The following is a 19068-nucleotide window of genomic DNA, read 5'->3' on the forward strand; positions in this document are numbered from 1 at the left end:
GGTCCCAAGGCTTTGGGCCATCCTCTGTTGATTCCCCAGACCACAAGTAGGAAGCTAGAGGGAAAGTGGCACAGCCAGGATATGAACCAGCACCCATAGGAGACCCTGGCACTTCCAAGGTGAGTATTTTAGCCATTGAGCCATCCTACTGGGCCTGGCTGCTTTACTTTTGATCCAGCTCCCCACTAATGCACTTGGGAAATCAGCAGAGTATGACCCAAGTCTTTGGCCCCTACACCCAGGTGGAAGATTTGAGGGAGGCCGCAGGCTCCTGGCTTCAGACAGTTGTGGCAATTTGGAGAGTGACTCGACAAAGATGGTCTCTTTGTCTTTCCTTCTTTCTCTGTAAATTTGCCTTTCTTTCTTTCTTTCTTTTAATATATATATATATATTTTTTTATTACAAAGTCAGATATACAGAGAGAAGAAGAGACAGAGAGGAAGATCTTCCATCCGATAATTCACTCCCCAAGTGACCACAACGACCGGTGCTGTGTCGATTCGAAGCCAGGAGCCAGGAACTTCTTCCGGGTCTCCCATGCAGGTGCAGGGTCCCAAGGCTTTGAGCTGTCCTCAACTGCTTTCCCAGGCCACAAGCAGGGAGCTGGATGGGAAGTGGAGCTGCCAGGATTAGAACCGGTGCCCATAAGGGATCCTGGCGCATTCAAGGTGAGGACATTAGTCGCTAGGCCATGACACAGGGCCCGTAAATCTGCCTTTCAAATAAACATATAAATCTTTTTTTTTTTAATTTATTTTATTTTTATTGGAAAGGCGGATATACAGAGAGGAGGAGAGACAGAGAGGAAGATCTTCGGTCCAACGAGTCACTCCCCAAGTGAGCGCAACGGCCGATGCTATGCCAGTCCGAAGCCAGGATCCAGGAACTTCTTCCGGGTCTCCCATGCAAGGGCAGGGTCCCAAGGCTTTGGGCCGTCTTCAACTGCTTTCCCAGGCCACAGGCAGGGAACTGGAGGGGAAGCAGGGCTGCCGGGATTAGAACCGGTGCCCATATGGGATCCTGGGCGTGCAAGGCGAGGACCTTAACCATTGTGCCATTGCGCCGGGCCCATAAACATATAAATCTTAAAAACAAAAGAAAGTTATAAAAGAAAATATCCATTATAAAGTAAGGGTACATTTATTTTCACTCTTAATTTTTAAAAATGATTCATTAATTATCATTAAAGAATGTAAAATACAATTTCTTTGTTTATACAGAATGCCATTTATTGAGACCTTTTTTTTAATGATGTATTTATTTTTATTGGAAAGGCAGATACACAGAGAGGAGAAGAGACAGAGAGGAAGAAGTTCTGTCTGATGGTTCACTCCCCAACAGGCCACAATGGCTGGAGCTGAGCCAATCCGAAGCCAGGAGCCAGGAACTTCTTCTGGTTCTCCCATGCGGGTGCAGGGTCCCAAGGCTTTGGGCCGTCCTCGACTACATTTCCAGGCCACAGGCAAGGAGCTGGATGGGAAATGGGGCCGCCGGGATTGGAACCAGCGATCATATGGGATCCCGGCGCATTCAATGCGAGGACTTTTATTGCTACGCTATCGCACCAGGCCCATAAAATACAATTTCACTACAATTTTCTTATAGTTTATAATATTGATGTTGAACATAATAGAGCAAGCAAGTCTAAGCAGTTGTAGAAAGTATTGGCTGAGGATTTGTATATGAAATGCACACCTTTTACTGTCTCAGGTTGGCATTGTTGGCTGGGTTATAAATAACGTACCTGACATACCACAAACAGAAAGTGCTTTTTGAAAGGCACCTGCTGTGAGGGAAGAAGTGTTCAAGCCCAGTATTTAAGTTGGAAAGCTTTCATTAGAACTTGCCAAAGGGGAAAGAGGTTTATTTCCTAATCATAGACTTGCTTAAGAATCCAATCATGTAGAAAGACTAAAGGTCATGTTTCCTAAAAAAGACACTTTTGCTCCTTGTTGTGTAAACAAATTACATGTCCAACTTGTAAACATATTTTGACAGTGTTCATAAACATTTTTTAAGAAAATGCAGGGAATGGGGGCTGGTGCCATGATGCACAGGAGGCTAAGCCTCCGCCTGCACCGCCAGCATGCCAAATGGGTGCTGGCTTGAGTCCCGGCTGCTTCCTCTGACCCAGCCTCCTGCCTATGGCCGTGGGGGGCAGTAGACGGCTTGAGGACTTGGGCCCTGCACCCACGTGGGAGACCCAGAAGGAGCTCCTGGCGTCAGAGCAGCCCAGCTCTGGCTGTTGTAGCCATTTGGGGAGTGAACCAGCAGATGGAAACTACTTTGTCTCTTTGCTTTTCTCTGTAATTTTGTTTTTCCAATAAAGACAAAACACATTTTTTTTTTTTTTAGTCAAGCAAATGAAGGGACTGCCACTGCGGCCAGCAGATGAGCCGCTGCCTGTGACTCTGGCCCCCCACATGGGCACTGGTTCGGGGCCCAGCTGCTCCACCTCCAAACCAGAGCCCTACTAATGTTCTGGGAAAGCACCAGAAGATGAGCCCAGTGTTTAGGGCCCTGCCACCCACGTAGGAGTCCCACGCGCGTTCCAGACTTCTGGGGAATGAACAGAGTAAGGAAGATCTCTTTCTCTCTCCTTCCCTATACACTTTCAAATAAATAAGTGAAAAAATAACAATAAAAAGAAAACGGAACTGCTCCTTTTGCATTGAGTATCCACTGTGTATATGTGGAAAGGCAGAGGAAGGGGGTAGCACTAAAATAAACACTTTAAAGTACAGCCTACATTGACACAGTTTAAAACCCATAAGTTCACAGTAGGTTACTTTGCTGAAATCATCTACTAGAATTTGAAACTTAATTTTTTAAAAAAAGATTTATCTTCGTTTTTGTTACTGGAAATTAATATTTATAGAGAGAAGGAGATACAGAAAGATCCTTTGTCCACTGGTTCACTCACCAAGTGCTGCAACGGCAGGAGCTGAGCCAATCAAAAGCCAGGAGCCAGGAACTTCTTCCAGGTCTTCCACACGGGTACAGGGTCCCCAGGCTTTGGGCCGTCCTCGACTGCTTTCCCAGGCCACAAGCAGGGAGCTGGATGGAAAGTGGAGCAGCCAGGATACGAACCAGCACCCATACAGAATCCTGGTGCGTGCAAGGCGAGGATTCACCCACTGAGCCAGCACTCCGGGTTTGAATTTGAAACTTTAAAAGCCTTTTGAAATACTTAATTCCTGAGGTAAAACAAAAACATGCCATTCATTTCGACTGCATGAGCATAACAGTTATAATTAATAGGGTACTGTTTGGTATTGCTGGAGGGGAAATAATTCAATAAATGTTGCCACGCAGACTGCTTCAATCATTTTAAGGTGCAGGTTACAGAAACTAGTAACGGTTTTGCAGATACCATTATATCTTAGTGGGAGGCAAAGCTCTGGTTTTCAACCTTTCCCCCCTTCTGCTTTGCTGTGAACAGGAAGGGACCACAGCAGGGACCGCCAGCTGGGCTCCCAGGCAGATGACCGTGGAGCCGAGGGGACTGGGGACAAGCGGCATCCTGCTCATCTGGCCTTAGGTCGCTATGTTTGTCCGACTGTCTGGATGCCATGGTGACAGCTTAGCAACAGCCAGGTCCAGATGCAGGGAATCTGTCAGGTTAGCCGCTGAGCAGCAAAAGCAGGTAGGCAGGGCACAGGGAACAAAAGAACAGATGCTTAATGATCTAAGGAAAAAGACACGTGCTCTCTCTGCCTGCCTCTCTTCGTCTCACACTCGTCAGGCGGGGAAGGAGAACTGAAAACATCTAAGCCAACCCTAATGTTATCCAGGATTAGAGAACAGAAAATGTAAATCTTCATTTAAAACAACAGGGCCTGGCGTGGTAGCCTAGCAGCTAAAGTTCTAGCCTTGGGCCCGGTGCATTAGCCTAAATAAAGTCTTTGCCTTGCACACTCCAGTATCCCATATGGGCGCCAGTTCTAATCCCAGCAGCCTTGCTTCCCATCCAGCTCCCTGCTTGTGACCTGGGAAAGCATTCAAGGATGGTCCAAAACCTTGGGATTCTTTACCCACGTGGGAGACCCAGAAGAGGCTCCTGGCTTTGGGTTGGCTCCTGGATCCTGGCTTCAGATTAGCTCTGCTCCCGCCGTTGTGGCTGCTTGGGGAAGGGAATCAATGAATGGAAGGTCTTCCTCTGTCTCTCCCATATGGGATTCTGGCGCGTTCAAGGCAAGGACTTACCCGCTACACTATCGTGCCAGGCCTCCCTCCCTCCCTTCCTTTTCTTTCTCTTTAAAATATTCATATGAAGGTCAGTCACACACACACACACACACACACACACACACACACACACACACACAGAGTTTTCCATCCCTTAGGTCACTTCCCAGATAGCAGCCAATGGAACGGAGCTGGGTCAAAGCAAAGCCAGGAACCAGGAGCTTCCTCCAGTTCTGCCACATGGGTGTAGGGGTTCAAGATCTTGGGCCACCCTCTGCTGCTTTCACAGGGAGCTGGAATGGAAGTGGAACAGTTGAGCTCAAACTGGCACCCATTTAGGAGACTGGCAGCACAGGTAGGGAGTTAACACAATGCTCCACAGCAATGGCCTCTGATTTTTAAAATTTATTATTTGAAAAGAGTGGCAAGTGTTTGGTACAGCTGTTTGGTACACCTGGCATCCGATAACGGATTATTTGGGTTCAAGTCCTGCCTCCACTTCCAATTTTGGCTTCCTGTTAATCGCACCCTCAGATACACCAGAGTTGGTTCAAGTAGTTGAATTCCTGCATTCACCTGTGGGGCTTGGATTGAGTTCCCACTCCTGGCTTTGGCCCCATCCTGGTGCTTGTAGGCATTTGAGGAGTCACCTGGTAGATGGCAGATCTATCCATCTTTTTTCTCTCTGCCTTTCAAATACATAAAAGATTTTTTTTCTTTAAAGGGAGAGAGAGAGATCTCTCATCTTTTATACAATGGTTCACTCCTCGAATGCTCACAACAACTGGGTTTGGGCTGGGTTAAAGCAAAGAGCCTGAACTTCAATCCGAGTCCCCGCTTCGGTGACAGGGACCAGTACTGGCTCTGTCACCCGATGCTTGGCAGGTCGCGGAGTGTTTCACCTGGCAAGCTGCTGGGTACCCACTTGTATCTCTAGACTTCAGTCTGTTGAGCCCACACTTAAGGATGCTTAAATTTGTGCACTATAACATTAGATTCACAGAAGATTTGTAGCCTGCTGATTATTGGTTATAATTTTTTAAAGAAAAGATTTATTTATTTATTTGAAAGACAAAGGGGAAGTAAGTAAGAAGTAAGCATGTGGTTCTCTCCCCACATGGTGGCATCACATAGGGCAGGAGTCAGGAACTCAACCCAGGTTTCCCAGCAGGGAGCAAGGACTCAGATCATCTGCTGCATCCCAGGCAGAGGAGTAAGGACCTGGACTGGGAGTGAGTAGCCAGGACACTAACTGGTTCTCTGCTCCAGGCTGTGTGCATTCCAGGGGTAACCTGAGCCACACAGCCCAGGATTAACATTATTCATTAGGTAAATGTAAGTGAAAGTTGAATTATCACCACATTCTGACCAGAATGGCTGTAATTAAGACAGAATATCAAGATATGAAGAAACTGGAAAGTTCATGTGTAGTTGGGAGAAGAAATGTTAAAATAATACAGCTGGGCCCAGTGCGGTAGCCTGGCTCCTGGCTTCGGATTGGCTTCTGGCTCTGCTTGTTGTGGCTACTTGGGGAATGAATCAGCAGATGGAAGATCTTTTTTTCTATCTCTCCTTCTCTTTGTAAATCTGTCCTTACAATAAAAATAAATACATCTTGAAAACAATACAGCTACTTTGGAAAATAGTTCAGCATTTTTCTTCTTTTTAGATGTATGTATTTATTTTAAAGTCAGAGTTATAGAGAAAGAAAGAAAACCTCTATTCACTAGTTCAAGGCCCAAATGACCAAGGAATGGCCAGGTCAAAGTCAGGAGTCAGGAGCTTCATCAAGGTCTCTGACATGGACCCAGGGCTCAACTACTTGATCTATTTCTCTCTCTCCCTCTCTTTTTAAAAATTTATTTATTTTCATTGCAAAGTCAGATATACAGAGAGGAGGAGAGACAGAGAGGAAGATCTTCCATCTGCTGATTCACTCCCCAAGTAGCCGCAATGACTGGAGCTAAGCCAATCTGAAGTTAGGAGCCACTTCTGGGTCTCCCACATGGGTGCAGGGTCCCAAGGCTTTGGGCCATTCTGTACTGCTTTCCCAGGCAACAGGCAGGGAGCTGGATGGGAAGTGGAGCTGCCAGGATTAGAGCCCATATAGGATCCTGGGAGTTTAAGACAGGGACTTTAGCTCTAGGTTACTGCGCTGGGCTCAACCACTTGCACCATCTCTTGTTGCTTTTCTTTTTAAGATTTTTTTTCTTTTTATTGCAAAGCCAGATATACGGAGAGGAGGAGAGACAGAGAGGAAGATCTTCCGTCCTACGAGTCACTCCCCAAGTGGCTGCAATGGTTGGAGCTGAACCAATCTGAAGCCAGGAGCCAGGAGCTTCTTCAGGGTCTCCCATGCAGGTGCAGGGTCCCAAGGCTTTGGGCCATCCTCAACTGCATTCCCAGGTCACAAGCAGGAAGCTGGATGGGGAGCAAGGCTGCTGAGATTAGAACCTGTGCCCATATGGAATCCTGGCATGTTCAAGGCGAGGATTTTAACTGCTAAGCTATCGTATTGGGCCCACCATCTCTTGCTGCTTTTTAAGCTATCAGTAGGGAGCTGGATCAGGAATGGAGTAGCTGAGACCGAAACCTGTGTCCATGGAGATGCCAGCATTGCAGGTAGAGGCTTAACCCATTACAACACAACAATGAGCCCAGAAATTTTTAAAAAGACAAACTTGATTTTACCCCTTGATACAGCAATTTTATGCATGGAGATCTATCCAACGACAATGAAAATTTAAATCCACATAAAGATTTGTACTTAGTTTTCACAGCACCATAACTTAAAGTAGGTGAAAGGTAAAAAGACAAACGCTAAACCAACTGGGAAATGGAGAAACAATATGCCATGTTTCCCTACAATGGAGAATTGAGCAGTAACAGAGGATGAAACAGTGACGCATGCTACATGACCACACTCAAATGCATCATGTAAAGCAACAGAAACTAGACACAAAAGACTAGATAGCATATCTTACAAAAAATGTCTGGAAACAGTGACTCCAGAGAGAGTAGCCCAGTGGCAGGCCAGGACTGAAGGCAGGAGTAGAGGTTGACCATGGACACTGCCAGGGTTTAAACAAGATGTGGTCTCAAACTCATGCCACTGTTGAAAACCCATAAGCTAACAGCACATAGAAGTTGAGACTTGATCCAATTATGATGTTCAACAAGTGAGTCTAATAAATGTTTAGTGCATTAAAAGAAGAAGAGGAAGGGGAAGATGAAGCGGAAGGGAAAGGGAAGAGGAAGCAGCAGCAGTAGTGAGCCTGACAGGAGGTCCTATGGTTCATGGGGTGTGACTTCAGAGGGAGACTCTCCCAAAAGGACTGTTTACAAAAGTCAAACTGGGGCCCAGCAGCGTGGCCTATCGGCTAAAGTCCTTGCCTTGAACGCGCCAGGATCCCATATGGGCGCCGGTTCTAATCCTGGCAGCTCCACTTCCCACCCAGCTCCTTGCTTGTGGCCTGGGAAAGCAGTCGAGGATGGCCCAAAGCCTTGGGACCCTGTACCCATGTGGGAGACCCGGAAGAGGCTCCTGGATCCTGGCTTCGGATTGGCATAGCACCAGCCGTTGCGCTCACTTGGGGAGTGAATCATTGGACGGAAGATCTTCCTCTCTGTCTCTCCTCCTCTTTGTATATCTGACTTTCCAATAAATAAATAAATCTTAAAAAAAAAAAAAAAAAAAGAAAATGCTTGCTTCTATATTAAGGAAGCATTAAATTAAGAATTATATATAAAAAAAAGTCAAACCTGACCACTAATTCTGCTTCTTGGCTGCACGTAAGGTCCTTCCTGTATACTGGCCCCACCCCACCATCCTGCAGCCTCATCAGATGGCAGAGCCAGGGGTGCCAGCCTGATCTGAGACTGAATCTCCAAAGCTGGAAGTCTCCTTCACAAGTATGATTAGACAAACTGTGTTGCTGCTTCCTGTGAAAGAAGCCAACAAGATTCAGAGTAATGATGAAGATGCAGGGGACATCGCCATTGACAATGAATGGGAATTCTCCAGCTCGTGAGAGGAATCCATTAGATGAGATTAAAAGAGAATTCCACACCCAGCATAGGCAAGCCCTACTTCCCTAGCCAGCAGGAAGTAACTGCAGCAGATGTAGTTAACAGTCAGGACTATGTATCATAAAACAATAATAAATAATAATTTTTAAAAAGAGTCAGAAACATGAGGAGGGAGTGAAATGGGCAGGTAGGTAGGTAGCTAACTCAGGTTCATAAGCTGCAAGCAACACTCCCCCTGCTCTTTGTAAATCCCACCCACCTATGTATCAATCCAATGACACTTCCTGCAGGACATACCTCCCCCACGGGGGACTGGGGACAGTGTCATGAGACCACCCCCTTCCCAGGATCACCTGCGCACTGGCAGTGTGGAGGGACCATCTGTCTTCCTGCAGACTCACAATTGAGGGCAGAAACATTTGCCTCTCCCCTGCCTTTTCCTTCCTGACCCACTCCATCCCTGAACATGTCCCAACTAGACCTGTGATCTCCTTTTAAATAAAATGAAAATGAAAAAAAAGTAAGCTCCACAATAAAGAGATGAAAGAAAAACATGATATAGAACTGCATGAATAAGTAGTACATAAGTCGTCATATCCCACATATACAAATATGCTTAAGATATTGTATGGTTCATGATATAAGGGGAGGGCCAGCAAGAGGACATCATGAAATGCTAAGAAAGTAAGCAGTAATGCAAAAAGTAAGGAAGGCTGTGATCATTAATGTGGGGAAAGAAGAGCTGCGAGTATAATTTGCTTTTTGGAGAATAAGGTTGGCTCCTAGTTGTTCATAGGCTAGGAGCTTGCTCCCTAATGTGGTGACACTGAGGGGTGCGGATCCCCGAGTGGCGCTTGCTGGAATATGGGCTCACAGAGGCACACCCACAAAGGGGATTAATGGAGGTAGAGGGTTAGGTGCAGTGGTTGAAACACCATTTGGAATGACTGCATCTCCCCTCAGAGTGCCTGGGATGGAGGCCAGGCACTGCTTCCTATTCATCTTCCTGCTAACGGGCATCCCAGGAGGGAGCAGGAAGTGACGCAAGTGCTGGAGTCACTGCTTCTTGCACTCTGGAGACCCATCTGAGTTCCCAGCTCCTGGCTGTGGTTTGACCCAGCCCTGGCTGCTGCAAGAGTGAACCAGTGGATGGAACACCTCTCTCCAACTGTCTCTGTCTCTATCTCTTCCAGAGAAAACAAAAAAATAAATGAAAAACCGTTTTAAAAAGGGATTTGTTCCATAGCTCAGGAACACAGCAGGCATTCCAGGACTGGAGTAGTCCCACAGGAATGGGTTGTCATGAGTTCGGCTTTCTCTGCACACTCTCTTGCTTTCTCTCTCATCATGTGGTCACTTCTCACATGCTGGTCACTTCTCTCATGTGTTCCAGTCATATGCTATTGGCTGTGTCGTGATGTAGCTGGAAGGCCTTCACCACAGGCCTGTACCGTGCTGCTGAGACTGCCCCACAGACAAAATCTTATACCAAACAAGCTCTTTTTTTCGTAACTACTCAGCATCAGTTACTTTGTAACAGCAACACAAAATGGAGGAAGTTTTCAATGTTGTTTTCTAGTTCATCCCGAGCCTTAAGAAAAAAGACAAAAATAAATTAAGACAAGCACAAATAAAACAGCTTCATAGTTTTTTTTTTTTTTTTAAGATTTATTTATTTTTATCACTAAGTCAGATATATAGAGAGGAGGAGAGACAGGAAGATCTTCCATCTGCTGATTCACTCCCCAAGTGACCACAATGGCTGGTGCTGCGCCAATCTGAAGCCAAGAGCCAGGAACTTCCTCCAGGTCTCCCACATGGGTGCAGGATCCCAAGGCATTGGGTCAAACTCACCTGCTTTCCCAGGCCACAAGCAGGGAGCTGGATGGGAAGTGGGGCTGCCAGGATTAGAGCTGGCACACCACATATGGGATCCCAGCATGGTCAAGGCAGGGACTTTAGTTTAGCTGCTGGCCACCATGCCGGGCAATTCATATTGTTAGCGCATTGCAGATTTAAGTCAAAGTTGATTTTGTTTTTCTTTCTTCAAACAAGCCCTTAGGAACCTTCCTCTCCCACCTTTGAAAAAATGAAGATGGAGCACTTTTTTGTTGTTGTTGTTAATGTTATTTATTTATTTGGAAGGCTTGAGAGAGATATTTTCCATCCACTGGCTCATTCTGTAAGGATCCACAATAGCCAGGGCTGGACCAGGCCGAAGTCAGGAGCCTGTGTTTCTATCGGGTTTCCCATGTGGGTGGCAGGCACTCAAGCACTGGAGCATGCACACTAGTTGTGAGAGGTATCAGCCTGTGCTCACAGGGCTTGGATCAGGCAATGCAATATGGATGGGATGTGGGCATCCCAAGCAGCGGCTTAACCTCCTATATCACAATGCTCCACTGATACGGATCATCCCTTAAGAAAATGCTTTCCCCTGGCTGTGGCTATTAAGAGAAGCCAGAAAAATAGCCAGAGGTCCTTTTTTTTTTTTTTTTTTTTTATCCTAGAAGATGGGAACTTTGAAAGGAACAAGAAAGTCATGTTGAAGTGTGTGTGACTGGCAACAGTGAAGCAAGAGGAAAAGAGCATCTCCTTGAGCATCTCATGGAGTTGGTGATGGCTGTATCAACTGAGAAGGTGAACAATGCAAGTTGAAGGGTTTCCAGAATTTACTTTGTTTCATGGTTTTAACCTGCTGCTGAGGAGCACCTGGTGGGTGGAGGGGCACAGTTGGTCCTTAGCATGAGGTTGGGAGACTGACTTACAAAGCCAGTGTATTTACAACAGAAAAATCACCCAGGAACAGAAATTCAGACGACTTGCTTAGGAGTGGAAGCTACTTAGTAATAATGATTATAAAACTGAGCAGCACAATGGGAAAATGCTTACAATGTGCTATGTGAAAACAGCAGGATCCAAAGTTGGATTTATTAAAAAATTACAACAGTATTTAAAAAAAGATAGATAATAGCAGAAAAGCCTGGAAGAAATAAAAAACTAGATGGTAATACTACACATTGGGATGGTGATTGAGGATAATTCCCTCCTCCATTTTCCAAGACTTATTTAAATCGATTATTGAATATGTTTTTGAAAGTGTTGGCATGGGTTCAGCATGGTTGCCTAGCAGCTACAGTCCTCACCTTGCACATGCTGGGATCCCATATGGGCACCAGTTCTAATCCCGCCAGCCCCACTTCCCATCCAGCTCCCTGCTTGTGGCCTGGGAAAGCAGTCGAGGACAGCCAAAATTCTTGGGACCCTGTATCCGGAAGAGGCTCCTGGCTTCGGCTTTGGATCGGCTCAGCTCTGGCCATTGCGGCCACTTGGGGAGTGAATCACTGGAAGATATTTCTCTCTGTTTCTGCTCCTCTCTGTATATCTGCCTTTCCAACAATAAAAATAAATAAATCTTTTAAAAAGTGTTGCATTTGGTAGGGTGGTAAAAGTCTCCACTTGGGATGCCTACATCTTATACTGCAGTGCCTGATTGGGTCTTGACACCTCTGCTTCTAATCTACCCCCTTACTACTGCATGCCCTGGGAGGTAGCAGGGGAGGGCTCAAGTACCTAGGTCCCTGCCCCCACCGGGGTTGAATTCTGGGTTGCTGGCTTTGGCCTGGCCCCAACCGCTGCTGTTCTGTAGGGGAGTGAATCAGTAGATGGAAGCGCTAGATCCATGAGTCTTTCCATCTCTACCTTTCAAAGAAAATCAAACTCAAATTTTAAAAAGTGAAATTAAAGCTACTCTAAGTGCAGGTAAGTCTTCAGCTTTCTTTTCTCAGTGGCAATGAGTGGGTTGAGAAAGCCAGATGTCACTTTTCCATGAAAATGACGCCACACATACCCCCTCTCCCCGGCTCCCTCCCCCCATGGCCATAAAGTTAAGACAAATGAAACCTGGAGAAAAAAAGAAAGACATAAGCTGCTGCTTGGCGGTGGGGGGAAGGCAAAGCCTTGGAATTCAGAGCCCTGGGGCAGTAGAGCTGAGCTGCAGGGAAAAGCTGCTGTCACTACCAAGTCAGGCCTTTCCCCAGCTGATTCTGGTTATGTCACCTTTAAAGTTACCATCCTGCAAGAATAAATGTAAATTTGAGGAGGGATCAGGACTGAAGATTAAAAAACAAACAAACAAACAAAAACCTAAATGATTACCTTGTTAGCATGCATGTCCCCCACTTTTTTTTTTAAGATTTATTTATTTTATTGGAAAGGCAGATATACAACAAGGAAGAGAGACAGAGAGGAAGATCTTCCATTCTATGATTCACTCCACAGACAGCTACAACGGCAGGAGCTGAGTGAATCCGAAGTCAAGAGCCACGAGCCTTTTCTGGATCTGTCCTGCCAGTACAGGGTCCCAAGGCTTTGGGCTGTCCTCAATTACATTCCCAGGCCACTGGATGAGAAGCTGGATGGGAAGCAGGGTTGCTGGGTTAAAACTGGCACCCATATGGGATTCCAGGATGTGCAAAGTGAGGACTTCAGCCTTTTTTTGTTTTTCATTTTTACTTATTTTGTTGGAAAAGCAGGTTTTCAGAGAGAAACAAAAATCTTCCATCTACTGGGGTCACTCCCCAAATAGCCACAATGGCTAGAGCTGAGCCAACCCAAAGCCAGGAGCTTCTTCTGGGTCTCCCACATAGGTGCAGGTCCCAAGGCTTTGGGCCATCCTTTGCTGCTTTCCCAGGCCACAAGCAGGTAGCAGATGGAAAGTGGAGTAGCCAGGACATGAACCAGTGTGCATATGAGATCCTAGTGCTTGGGAGGATGAGCCTACTGATCAATGCACTGGCTCCCGTGCTTTGCGCTTTTTTTTTTTTTTTAATTTATATATATTTTCATTACAAAGTCAGATATATAGAGAGGAGGAAAGATAAAGATCTTCCGTGCCATGATTCATTCCCCAAGTGACCATAATGGCTCATGCTGTACCAGGAGCCAGAACCAGAAGCCAAGAGCCTCTTCCAGGTCTCCCATGTGGGTGCAGGATCCCAAAGTATTGGGCCGTCCTCAACTGCTTTCCCAGGCCATAAGCAGGGAGGTGGATGGGAAGTGGAGCTACTGGGATTAGAACTGGCGCCAATATGGGATCCTGGCGCATTCAAGGTGAGGACTTTAGCCGCTACCAGGCCCTGCTTTGTGCTTTTGTAAGACAGCATAAACATCCTCATTACTAACACATATGATTCACAATTATGTACACTACTAATGGGATGTGTCCTCAATTTCAAATCTTTCTTATCATGTGTTAAAAAAATGACACCATTCTGCAGGTACTCAGTGACAACAAATGGGTGAACAACAAACTGAGATGATTTACCTCTGGTCTTCTTGTCTTTGGTGAGGGTATGGTGTAGGGTCATAGGTGGTTCTCACAGATGCTCAAGATAAATCCTGGCGCTTCCCTTGGTCAGAAGGACAATCACAGCAGGATTTCAAAGTGGGAAGACAAACGAAGAACAGGAAAGAATCTTCTGGAAAGTAGAATTGCAAGGAGCTTCTGAAAAGGGAATGATTTTCTGAAAAGCAAGATCTCCTTACTAGTGATGCACCTGTTGTATCCAGAAGTTTTTTTTTTTTTTCCCGTTAAGTTTTCCTTGGCGGACCCAGTGTGGTGGCCTAGCGGCTCAAAGTCCTCGCCTTGAACGCGCAGGGATCCCTTATGGGTGCCGGTTCTAATCCCAGCAGCTCCACTTCCCATCCAGCTCCCTGCCTGTGGCCTGGGAAAGCAGTTGAGTTTGGCCCAAAGCTTTGGGACCCTGCACCCGCATGGCAGACCCGGAAGAGGTTCCTGGTTCCCGGCTTTGGATTGGCGCAGCACTAGCCTTTGCGGTCATTTGGGGAGTGAATCATCGGATGGAAGATCTTCCTCTCTGTCTCTCCTCCTCTCTGTATATCTGACTTTGCAATATAAATAAATAAATCTTAAAAAAAAAAATTTTCCTTGGTTATATTTTTTGATTAAACACAAGCCCCTCCTAACCCACTTGTCCAAGTCCCTTTGGTACAGCTACTTGTGTAGCTTTAGAAGATTACTGAGGACGATGCAAATGATTTCTCATCACTGGAGGTCAGTGTGAGGAATCCTACCTTCTTTGGGCCACGTTTGCAGGTGCTGTCCCTTGGGCCATAGTGCTAACACTGTTCTAGATTAGATAAAGTCACAGACAGTGAAGAATGAGATTGTGGATGACCAGTGTCACCCATCATTTATTTTTAGGCATGCCTGCATAGCAGCATCATAGGAGCAAAGGAGACCAGAAGATAACTGTGGAATTATCAACAAAAACTAACAACAAAGTTAACTCACTTAAGAGGGGGCCTTATCTCCCTTCCAAGAAGCTAATCATGCTTGGTAAACAGTGCTTTAATCTCATCAATATCAAACTGTTGTTGCCCTTATCAGAGAAAATTATTTTCTCAGAGCTGGACAATTTAAAAGAGGGTACAGTGAGGTAGAACTCTTCTTTGTGGTTTTGGGGGCAACAGAATCAAAATGTTTAGGAAAGATTGGCCCCTTCTGGGGCGGTGAGGCTGCAGAGCAGGGTTGTGAGAGAAGTCGAGAAGCTGAAGCGCAGTAGATCCAGGGCCCCTGGGCTGGGTACAACCTGACCTGCTGCAGCTGACTGAAGGTCAGAGGGCAAGGACGTGGCTGGGGCGCCACATTTCACGGTGAGGACTGAGGACGTCTGAACTTGCAACAGCCAGCTCAGCACAGCATGCAGCATGAGACCACCCGGGCCTGTTCAGCAAGTATTTTTTTGAGCACCTGATACACTGCTGCTTGGTCAAGTGGTGGGGACCTGGCAGCGCCGATGGTGGATTAGGAGACTTCAGGAGGCAAAAGGTTAAGTCGGTTTGTGGGTAAAGCAGGGAGGAAGACACATGGAGGTGGGAAGGTTCACAGGGCCAAGTGGGAGACAGGAAGGGGGTTAGTAGGGGATGGGAAGGTTGGTAGAGGATGGGAGTGGGGATGGGAAGGGGTTGGGGGGAATGGGAAGGGAATTAGCTTAGGTGCCAGGAGAACCAAGCAGATGAGACTGAGAGCTGATATGGAGACAGAGAAGATGAGGGTGGGGGTGGCTGGGAGAATGTTTTCAGTGAGAAAGACCTGGGCTCTGGGAGGGAGGCAGGGCACGTGGTCAGCCAGTTTCAGGTGGTTCTGTAAGCTTCTGCTTCTGGAAATGGGGGCCCAATTCCTACCCCGGAGCTTTTTTTGTCAGAGGTGGGGACTACAACGCTCTACGATGCCAGGCGCACGAGAGCCCTCATTCACACACGTCTTTATTATGTTTTGTTTTTAAGATTCATTTACTTATTGGAAAGTCAGAAATACAGAGAGGAGGAGGAGAGAAGAAGATCTTCCGTCCGATGATTCACTCCCCAAGTGAGCGCAATGGCCGATGCTATGCCGATCCGAAGCCAGGATCCAGGAACTTCTTCCGGGTCTCCCATGCAGGTGCAGGGTCCCAAGGCTTTGGGCCATCCTCGACTGCTTTCCCAGGCCACAGACAGGGAGCTGGATGGGAAGCAGGGCTGCCAGAATTAGAACCGGTGCCCATATGGGATCCTGGCAGGTTCAAGGCGAGGACTTAAGCCGCTAGGCCACGCCGCCCGGCTCTTTATTATGTTTTGTTCATTAATTAAACAATAACAAAATTATTTGTAAATCTGCTTTTCCAAGAAAAATAAATCTTTAATAAAATGATTTGAAAGGAAGAGGAGGAGAAAGAAGAGTGACTTTTTTTATCTGCTGCTTCACTAGTTTCAGGAACAGGCCAACAAAGCCAGGGGCCCAGAACCCAATCTTAATCCCGTCTCCCACATGTGCAGCAGGCACCTAAGCAGCTGCACCACCTACTGCCCGCTTCCCAGCGTGCGCATTAGCAGGAAGCAGGAAGTGATACTGGACCTGGGGTCCCATGCAGGGACTTGGATATGGGATGCAGGCATTTCTGCCTCTTGATTGCTACACCTGCCTACCCCATTCTGCTTAAGAATGACTGACAGAGGAGTCCTGCACAATAGCCTAGTGGTTAAAGTCTTCACCTTGAATGCGCCAGGATCCCAAATGGGCACCAGTTCTAATCCCGGAGGCCCTGCTTCCCATCCAGCTCCCTGCTTATGGCCTGAGAAAGCAGTCGAGTTTGGCCCAAAATCTTGGGACCCTGTACCCACATGGGAGACCTGGAAGAAGCTCCTGGCTCCTGGGTTCGGATTGGCTCAGCTCTGGCCGATGCGGTTGCTTGGGGAGTAAACCATCAGATCTTCCTCTCTGTCTCTCCTCCTCTATATTTGCCTTTCCAATAAAAACAAATAAATAAATCTTAAAAAAAAAAAAAAGACTGACAGAAGAGCATGGGTGGGTTTAAGGGCTTAAAGGCTGGGGTCTGGAGTAGCCGACTCCCTCTCTGGACTCTAGGACAGCAGCATAAAGGCAGGTGCATAAACCCGTCCCTCTATAGGAAGCTGGAGATGTGGGGGGGGATGCCTCAAGGGCCATCAACCAAACCATTCCTTTCTTTTCTCTCTTTTTTTGGTTTAACCATTCATTACTTTCACTGGCCCTCTCCAGGCAGTAGGTGGAAGTATGATTAAGGAATGTCTCTGGGCCCCCAATTTCACCTTAAGACATTTTCTGAAATTGTAAGCAGCTAATAAGAATAAATAACAAATAACAATCCCTAAAAAGGGGACGTGGAGAAATGCTCTGAGTATTTCAACTTTTTGAATAGATTTTTTTAAAAGCTGATTTTATTTTATTTTACTTTTTAAAGATATATTTTTCTCGGAAAGGCAGATTTACAGAGAGAAGGAGATTCAGAGAAAAATCCTCCTTCTGCTGTTTTACGCCTCAAGTGACCACGATGGCTGGAGTTAAGCTGATATGAAACCAGAAGTTTCCTCTGGGTCTCCCGTGCTGGTGCAGTGTCCCAAGGCTTTGGGCAAACCTCTATTACTTTCCCAGGGCACAAGCAGAGAGCTGAATGGGAACTGCAGCAGCCAGGATATAAACTAAGCTCCATAAGGGATACTGGTACTTAAAGGTAGAGGATTAGCCTATTGAGCCACAGCACTAGCCAAGTTTTTTTTTAAAAAAATTTTATTTATTTATTTATTTTTAAAAGGATTTTTTTGGCCATCCTCGACTACTCTCCCAGGTCACAAGCAGGAAGCTGGATGGGAAGTGGAGCTGCCGAGATTAGAACAGCGCCCATTTGGGATCCCGGTGCGTTTAGGGGGAGGACTTAAGCTGCTAGGCCACCGCATCGGTCCCTATTTATTTATTTTTATCAGAAAGTCAGATACAGAGAGAAGGAGAGACAGAGAGGAAGATCCTCTGTCCACTGATTGACTCCCCAAGAGGTCGCAACTGCTGGATCTGAGCAGATTCGAAGCCAGGAGCGAGGAGCTTCTTCCTGCTCTCCCACGCAGGTTCAGGATCCCAAGGCCCTGGGCTGTCCTTGACCGCCCTACCTAGCCACAAGCAGGGAGCTGGATGGAAATCAAGGCTGTCAGGACCAGAACCAGCACCCACATGAGATCCTGGCATTTGCTAGTCAAGAACCCTAGCCACTAGGCTACTGCACTAGGCCCTAGCCATGGTTTTATAAAAAACAAACAAAAACTTGCTAGCATATTGAAGAAGTGAGAGCTGAGCTAAGACAGATCTGGGGAGAGGCTAGGCAGCCCTAAAGGACTGATGGAGCTGTAAGTCAACAGTGAGGGCATTCAGTTATCCAGGACCAAGGGCAAGAGTTCAAGGACTCAGGAAATGAAGCAGAGCACAGGAATGCAGGTAGAAGATGAGAGGAAGGTGGGGAAATCTCCAAAGGAAGTAGACAGAAGTGTCCAGGGCTATGCGTCATTGAGGGCGTCTCAGAAGTTCATGGAAAATGTTTAGTAAGACAAAAACTAGGCACAGATTTCCAAATTTTTCACACCAAAATAAACTTACCTTTAAGTTTTACTTTTCATGTGGTTTTTGAAGTTATAAGAAACTGCATTATTTCAGGGGCCAGCACGATGGCTCAACTGGTTAATTCTCCTCTTTCAAGTGCCACAGTCCGATATGGGCACCGGTTTGAGTCCCAGCTGCTCCACTTCCCATCTAGCTCCCTGCTTGTGGTTTAAAGAAGCAGCAGAGGACAGCCCAATGCGTAGGAACCCTGCACCCGCATGGAAGACCAGGAATAAGCTCCTGGCTTCTGGATCCTGGCTCTGGATTGGCTCAGCTCTGGTCATTGCAGCCATTTGGGGGAGTGAATCAGGGGATGGAAAATCTTTCCTCTCTGTAAAAATCTCTTTCCAATAAAAATAAATATTTAAAAAAATAGTTATTTCTGCCACCCAGGATCCTAGAATCAAAAGCTGGAGCCAGGAATGGAAGCCAGGTATTCTGACAGGGGAGGCAAGCATCTTAACCACTTAGGCAAACGCCTGCTCATAAGAGCCGGAATACCCTTTTTCCTGAATCTCACATTAGCATCTTTGACACTTATTTGGGCAGAAATCCAAACTTGTAAGAAAGCAAAGTAAACCCGGAAGGGCGTTCATTTATACATCATCTCATTTTGCAGATGAGCAAACAGAGATGAAGTGCCATGCTCAAGGTCAAAGGGCTGAACAGAGGCTGAGCTGGACACCAGAGGGGCCCTGGAGTCTTGCCCTGTGCCCCGCTGCAGCCAGCCAGCCAGCTTGCACAAGTCCCTGCTCACCCAAACCACACAACTGCCCCAGTCCCTCTTCGTGGAAGTTAATGATTAAAGCCTAGTCCCACAGCAAGCATCTTAACCACAGTTACTAATTAAGCCAATCACAGAGAGGAAAACTTGGGAGCGGCC

Source organism: Ochotona curzoniae, unplaced genomic scaffold, assembly GCF_017591425.1.
Source record: "Ochotona curzoniae isolate NIBS_2020 unplaced genomic scaffold, NIBS_Ocur_1.0 contig_3819, whole genome shotgun sequence".
NCBI lineage: Eukaryota > Metazoa > Chordata > Mammalia > Lagomorpha > Ochotonidae > Ochotona > Ochotona curzoniae.